The sequence below is a fragment of the Idiotropiscis lumnitzeri genome, chromosome 15, assembly GCF_059441095.1.
Source record: "Idiotropiscis lumnitzeri isolate Australia: NSW breed Sydney's pygmy pipehorse chromosome 15, RoL_Ilum_1.0, whole genome shotgun sequence".
Taxonomy (NCBI): Eukaryota; Metazoa; Chordata; class Actinopteri; order Syngnathiformes; family Syngnathidae; genus Idiotropiscis; species Idiotropiscis lumnitzeri.
The window spans coordinates 1,564,141-1,572,396 of record NC_142405.1 but is presented as its reverse complement, the minus strand read 5'-3'; positions in this window follow the sequence as shown (position 1 = coordinate 1,572,396).

Here is an 8,256-nt window from a genome sequence, read left to right as displayed (position 1 = left end):
GTTTCATCTCGTACGTCTCCTATTAATAGTTTTACTCCCTGAAGGAGGACAACTTTTTGAGTTGCTTTCAAGTGCGAACAGCACGGCTTCAGTTAGGAAGACCGCTCCCGACTGCGAAACGGCCACCTGGTCAATAAAAAAAAATATATAAAAAAAACCTGTGCCACTTATACGTCAAGTCATGCTCAGTATTATTTTTTTTCATTTGATTTGTTATAAAAGTATCGCCTCAATTTTTTTTTTACAAAGTATTTTCTGTAATTATGACTGCTACTGCATTAGCCTTGCGAGTCACTTAGTGAGAAACGACAGCGCGCTCCAACTAACATCCTAATTTGGCTTACATCATCCTGCGCAGTGCTTTTTTTTTTTTTTGTTCTTGTACAATTTCCTTCTCAAATGCCGTGAGAGCATGACAGCTGCGTGAAATGTGCCTGCTGCGACGTCCGTTGCCTTGGGATCAGGTGGGCCGACCGGGGTGCTGTAATTCTTCTGTGACACTGAGAGCGAGAGTGAGCGTAATTAAATGTGTGGAGATTTTCATGCAATGACTTTCCATTGAATGAATCCCACTCGGGCCTCATCTTTGACTCTGCGCAAAAAAAGCGTTACCGCACGTGAACATGGAGCACAGTTCACAACGGTGGAGTAAATTAAGGCTGTATAGACAAGGTAAGGTGCATAATATGAACGTTCAACCTCTGCGCGACACCCCCGGTGTGACACTCTCCGAAAGACTTTGGACATGCGGAATATTCATAACTTTCTGTGATCCACGCTGGAGTCTGCTTCCGTTCAAAGCCGGTCTAATCTAATTCTGCTCATTTGGATCGCTAAATTTATCTCTTCTTTGAAAACGGACACTTTTAATATCGGCGAAGAGAAAAGTTTGACAGGAAGCAGGACTTGAAAAGACTTCATTTACAGAATAGGGTCACAATAGGCACTATTATACACATCCGCTCCCAAAATTACCGCCTGATTCCTTCATGTGTCGAGCACTTACATTCTCACAAACCCCGGAAACATCCATCAACACATTTAGCTATAATGCGAGTCCTAATTAGGGTAGCGGTTTTACGTATTATTTTTAGCACGATGTAAATCAGTCACACAGAGACGATCAACAGGAAATCATTGGACATGGAACATGCGGTGTAAATGGAGTCCGTGAAGATGACTTTTATGTCGTAAGTAAAAGCCACTTCCCATGTACATACCTACATTTCATAAATATTTCATTGAAATTTTTTTTTTTTTTTCTTATTTCTTATTGGGGAGCGATGGTGCAGCGCCCTCTATTGGCCAGCTGCCTCCCTGCTGACTTGGGGTGGAAGGCAATGAGGCACATTCACCAAACAGCCGATCATTGTACAACTTCGAGTCATGAAATGTCTTTGGAACAAACTGGACACAGGAAGGTCAAACCCAGAATTTGAACCACCGACCTCCAAAGTGGGAGGTGAACGTGCTCACCAGTGAGCCGCCGTGCTGCCCCCAAACACTTAGTTGCATTTTGTACAAACTGAATTGATAGCAAATAGTGATGCATTTTTGTGATGCACATTATCGTGTCGACAGCAGGTGTGCTGAGGAAAATTGACTTAATTGGTCCAGAAATGATTATTTAAGATCTTTGTGTGTCTTTCTTCAATTTCAATCTCATCGTTATTTCCATATGTATGCTTTTTTTTTGTTGTTGTCGCAATCGTGTTTAGTGGTGTGCCTTGAGATTTTTCCAGGGTTGAATAAGTGCGTTAGCTCATTAAAAGTTAGGAAACACTGTTCTTTAATATTGAAATTTGTGCAAATGTGGAAACATACGGCACCGATTTGGAGGATCCCATTGAAAGCAAATCCAGTTTTTGAGCAAAATATTCAAAGTGTAATTTCCTGTCTGGAGAGGTCGGTTACGCCGTCGTCACGCCGACACTTCCCTTTTTAAATGTCACTGTCCATTGCGTTGCATCGTGATCCATTATCCTACTTTCAAAGGGTATCTGGGGCGCTTGATGGACAGCTGTTGAGTTACTCAAGCTACTTACTTACATAAAATGTGACGACTTGTTTGTATTTGTTGTTTGTCACAAAAGGACACAATATCTCTCTTTTCTCTCTCACAATTTTAAATAGTTCCCAAGTTTATTAATAATACATACGCAACATAGAGCGCCAGTTAGCTATTCTCTAATGGTCATCTCCTTGAAAACTGCAGCTCTTCTTACCTTTTCGTAACTGGCATGTGGGATTGCTTAAAATGTCAATTAGCCCCAGTGGACACAAGTTCAGGAGGGTTTTCTCAAAGTTGTATTTTCAGAAATGGGCAGATAAAAGATTTACTTGATTGTTAATTTCACTCGCAACTTTTTGTATACAAGCTGTTCCAAATGAAATATCCGCGACATGTGCCCTTTAAAAAGTGAGTACAGATAGATGAGAAGTGAACGTGAAACATGGCGACACTACGCGCGCTGACATTTTTCCCTTTTGTCTTCCTCTTCAGATGGCACGCAATCAAAGAGGCAGTAGAGTGCAGGGGAAACGTCGCCATGGTAACAGAAGAATCAGCCGCGATGACCGCGGGAACCGAGGCGGGCCTGATCCTCCGTGATCTGTTCTCACAGCTGAGCATCATTACGATGAGGTGGACGACTCGCAGAAGGTACGGACCGGTGTGGTTTCAAAGGTCACTGGTGGATTTGCTGGGCGGACGTTTCATTTATCTTTCCTGTCACTAAATTGTCTAACCAGGAGGAAATTTGAACGCATTTCTGTTGTTGATGGGAGATCTTTCAACAAAGTAGGCGCAATGCCGAAATTAAGAATTAGAAAAGACAATTTCCTCTTTTAATTTTTTCCTCTTGAATCTCAAAAATGTGCTACTTTTTATCTTGAAATATACAACTTTTATTCTGAAAAATAAATGTGGACTTTTTACTTAAAAAACAAACATATTTATTCTCGTAGGATTACAATTTTAATCTAAAAAAAATTCAAATATGACTTGAAAATAAAAAAACATTATTCTTATATTACTACAACTGTAATGTAAAAAAACATGTAAAAATATATCTAAAACATTCTCCACAAAACATTTTTATTAATGTTTACTTTTTTGTGAAAATAATTTTTTGCCTTGCAAATAAGATACATTTACAAAAAAAAAAATACTGGCTATGACTTTTTTCTCAACAATTATTGTAGAACACAAGAAAAAAAACCCTGCAAAATGTAGCAAATCAAAGCTAAAGCATCCCAAACAATGCCGATGAAGCGATCGAAATGTGACTTGACCTTGAACGCAGAGGTCTCAAGACTGTGCGATGTAATGTGAAACGCGCCGCTTCGATTAGGCCTATTTTCAGACCACACTTTTTTTTTTCGACTGGAGCAAAGCTGATCTGTCTGACAAGCACAGGAGCGCAATTTTGGCAGCTCCACACACACACACACACGTAGGATGGCTAAATGAGAGCTGGAGGGGGGTAGTCGCAGGTGTTTCCATCATCACCTCCGAATGGAATCGGAAAACATGCAGATGCACAAGCCGCCCAATGAGCACATTTGGAATGAATTAATGAGATTTTCAATCGGGCGCTTGTGCCAAGCACACACACACGCACGCGCACACAAACACACACTGCAAATGAGAAATGAGAACCACATATTGCATTTTACGAGAGAGGGTAAAAAAATCTCACAGGGTGCGTAAAAATTTTAATTTATGTATATGTGTGTGTGTGTGTGTATATATATTATTATTATTTTTTTATTCACAGTACATCTTTTAGATTGTATCAAAAGTGATCATTGGCTTTCTAAGCATTATTTGCTTTCTAAAGTCCGACTTTTGCATAGATTAGATGAGTGCTGATGCTTCCTAATAATTCAATTTCGTATCAACTTTAATGTCCAAGCCTTTTCACGAGTACCGCATATATGAATTTAAATGGAGGCAAACCTTTTTATGGCCTTTTCTAATAACGTGGTTGGAGAATGTAAGAACATCTTGATAGTTTCACGTTTGACAATTGCTGGGTAAAATCAAATTATCTGGCTCTGATGGCTTCATAAAATCTTTTTTATATTTGGGACAGAGAAAAAGTCAACTAAAAAGGCGTCGACTCAGATAGACTTTAACGACACGCACAAGAGAGGAAATAGATGGGCTCGGGTTCTCAAAGTCGTCTTTAGTGTGAAGTGAATGCTGAAGAGCGGTTTTACAAATTCAACCGACTTCTTCCACTTGTCACATCGTGGGAACTTTGTTTTTACTTTCCCAAAAGGAATCTTCAAAGAGTCCACATTTCCAATAGAAAGCGTCCCAAATGAATTTGAACTTTGGCATTTCATACCCATGGAAGTATATAAACCAATTCAAGCCTGCCATACTTCCGCCGCTATCTTGCTGTTTGTTAGCATGCCAACTGTTCCAATGTTAGCTTTTGATCAGTTGAAATCAAAACTAGAATAGAATAGAATAGAAATCCCTTTATTGTCATTGTACTCAAGTGTGCAACGAGATTAGAGGGCTCCCCTCTCCAGTGCAATACAACAATAATACAGACAAATATATAAATTAGATAAATAAATAACACAGTGCAATGCAGGGCCAAATGTAAAATCCTACCCAATCGACCTTTTCGCGGTTTCTTATTTAAGTATTTGCAACAAACTCAGCTGTTAGAATTTTTCCACATCTCTGCAAGAAGATTTCAGTGGCTGAAGATGCTCAGTAGAGGGCAGCAGAGTCCCGTTCTGACTTTGTTATATGAGTGTTGTGAAAAGCAAACTTGGAACCGCTCTTTACTCCGAGAGCCTTTTTATCACTTAATCCTCCACGGTGATGGATGTGTTGTTGGATTTTGGCTTCGTCACATCTCTTATTAGCGCCTCACGCAGCTCCCAAAATAAATGTTCAGGGTTGGAACTAAAGATCCTTTTTTTTTTTTTTTTTGGTTTACATATTCTAAACCACATTAGAAGGGCTTCTGTATGTGTCATATTGATGATGTTTGGGGTTATTTTGCGACGTGGTGATATATTAGCGCCTGGAAACATCACATTGAGGCTTTTTCAAACAAAAATGTTCCCATTACATCCAAAATAGTTTTCAAAGCAACAGTGTTTGCTTTCAAATCTCCAATGTTTCCAATGAAATAATCGGTTCAAGGGTCAAACACTTTTCTTTTTTATTCTTAAATGAAAGCTGTGTTTTAAGTTGTTGTTTTTTGGCGACGAGAACATTCGCCTGGTATGCAAACCTGCTGTAACACCTCAAATTTCCCCATTGTGGGACTAATAAAGGACATCTTTATCTTTATCTTTATCTTTACGTCGCTCAGTTCGCATTTTGAGGCTCATATATTTTCATAATTAAAGAGATATATCTGGATCCGAGGGCTCCCGCACATTTCCCCAACTCGTATGACATAACATACTTGAGTCATCTGAGTGCATCTTGACCAAGCAGAAGAAGAATCATGTTGGGGTTTTTTGTTTTTTTTCTTCTGTGTGTGGACAGGGAGGGAATTCTCCCCCAAGGAAAGCTTGTGGCCTTTGCACGTCGTGATGCAAATGCCATGTGGGTGTGGGATCTGGACTGGGCTCGCTTCGGGCCTGAGTAAATAGCGCAGCCATTCCTGGCATGGCTGCGTATGGCGCAGGAAGGAAATGTCTGTAATCGGGGGAACTTTGACGCTTTCCCATCGCGGGCTCAGGGAGTGGGTTGGCAGCAGAGAGATGACAGCGTATTAAAAGTGGCCAAGTATCGTCCTGAAACATGTTCTATTTCCACTATTCTATTGTCATGGTTAGTTCCCATGTGGGGGTTCGAAACATCTCCCCCCGAGAGCCTAAAGCTGCATTATAGCCTGCCTTTTTTAAAGAGCCAAATTATTTGCCCCAGCATACGCAAATGTGGATTTCTTACGACTAACATGGTCGCCTTGGTCTCCCCCAAAAATGTGCGAATATGCGGCGGGCAGACTGCCAAAAAATATAATCAATGAGAAAGCGTTTTAGCTGAAGAAGAAAAATCACTCCACACAGAATAAGCGGCGTGGAAAATCTTTCAGCGACGTATGACAATGGAGCCATTGCTCAAATTTTTCTTCCGTCCGATTGTTGTTTCGTGTGTACCGAGATTCACATCCTCCCGTTGCGATTATTTGCAATGACTTTCGAATGCATCATTTTGTCGTCAGCTGTTCGTTTGGCTGAGGTGAGACGTGCTCATTTGCCGTTATTACGATGACGGCTCGCCGGATTGACGTTGCTGAGTTAATGCAGTTTTCCATCTCGTAGCGATACCATCTTTTTCCTCTGCCTGAATAGAAATATGGGTTGAAATAACATTTAGCCCCTAATTATACGCTCCAACAGCTTTTTTTACACCATAATTATCTCGCCTTTAAGATTTGTGAGCTTGAAAAATGGATATTTCAAATGGACACTTTGTGTGCTGGCCTGGAAACACTCCTTTATTTATTTTTTCAAACCTCCGCGACTGCAAAACACACACGGTACTTCGAATGAAACATCAGAACCGGCCCTGGCCTTATGTAAACCTTCCTCTTGAGTCAGCACAATTCTATCTTTTACGTCAAGTCCAAAACTGCTCGCTCGTCTATAAAGCTCACTTGGCATTTTATTACGTCCATCTTCTCCTCTCGCTGATTTTCAAGCCGGCGACAAAAACGATGCCAGCTTGCACATGAGGTTATTTATTTGATTGCAAGCCCGTGTTGTGAGTCAGGGCCACTCGAGGGTTAATTAGGGCTGTGGGAAAGATACAGCCTGTTGAAATCCGGGAATGTTGGACAAGTGTGAAGGAGTCACCCGCGCCATCATCGGTTAATTTGCCGACTGATTGCATGGCGGACACGCGCAAAAGCTCGTTTTCTTTTTGTTGTAGCCATGTATCAGCAATTTATTTAATTTTTTTTGCAATGTAGTTTCATTTTGCTAACGGGCAAGAATTTGTGGTTTTCCAGACTGACGTTACTGCAGGCTCACGTAGCAACAGGAGTTCATAAATGTTTGCAAAGTTTGGGATCATTTCACAATGAAAAAAACAACTTGAGCAAGCACATTTATATACTCGCTGCATGTGCACAAGCCATGTGCTTCTTTTGAAGCTGCGCACATTCGAGGTCACAGATAATACAGTGTAGCATATGAGGAGGTCAGAAATAACACCTGCGCCTCACGTGCATATTTTGTGTGGCTATTATGCAGAATAAATGTTGACGTGAGTCGATGAGATGATCGGTACATATTCGAATTCTGAAAATATCCGATAGCCCCAGGCCTGTTACGGAATGGAAAGGGTTAGTAAGAGTGTGCGGGGGGGGGGGGTGATTAAGTCTTAAAATAATTGCCGCTGCTTTGTGGCTATTTAGTCATAGTGTGTGAGTGTTAAAAGGCTCAAGTTCCTCGCTTTTGCCATGATGTCATTTGTTTTTTTTTTATGCCGCAGTAACATTCCACGATGTTGCAAAATGATCGGTTCATGCTAACCCGACTTGACGTCACTTAATAGTGACCTAAAGGACAAAAGATCCAGTGTGTGTTGTCTTGCATCTTGCATTGACCAAAATTGTCAAACTGAAGACATCATTCTTTTTCTTTTCATTCTCTTCTCCACAAAGCCTCCAATGTTGGTTAATGACGACAATTTCATGTTCTTCAAACTTTGTTGACAGATGCGTACTTTGCCGTCCATCTGACGTGGAAACCCCGAAGGCGGCCCTGGCTCCGGTTTTCCCAACAGTAGTTTGAACTTGAGGATCAGGTTGTGCTCGAGCTTCTGTCTGTCAAAGCGGCTCCGCTTTGGCACTTGCGCATCTGGGAAATGAATTTTGGAAGATGACTTCAGCACGCTCAACTTGCCTGTAAGCCACACAAAAAAAAAAGAAAAGAAAACGTCTTGTTTGTTGCCGAGCATGGATTTTTGTTGCGCATCCTGCTAAAGACGCTTCATGAGGAACACTTTGTTTTGCTACTTCAAGTGGCTCTTTGTGTTTAAACTACAGAACGGGGTTAATAGAGTTTGGGAACTTTAATCATAGTAAGTTTTTATTTTGTTTTGAGTTTTATTTTTTTAAATGAAATGTTTTAAAGTTTTAATTCGTTTCAGGGCCGCTTTGATTTTTCGTTGATTTATTTGTTTTAGTTTTTTTCAAAACCATTTTAGTTTTAGTATTAGTCATAATTGACTATTTTTTTTCAGATGATTTCACTGAAAAAATATTA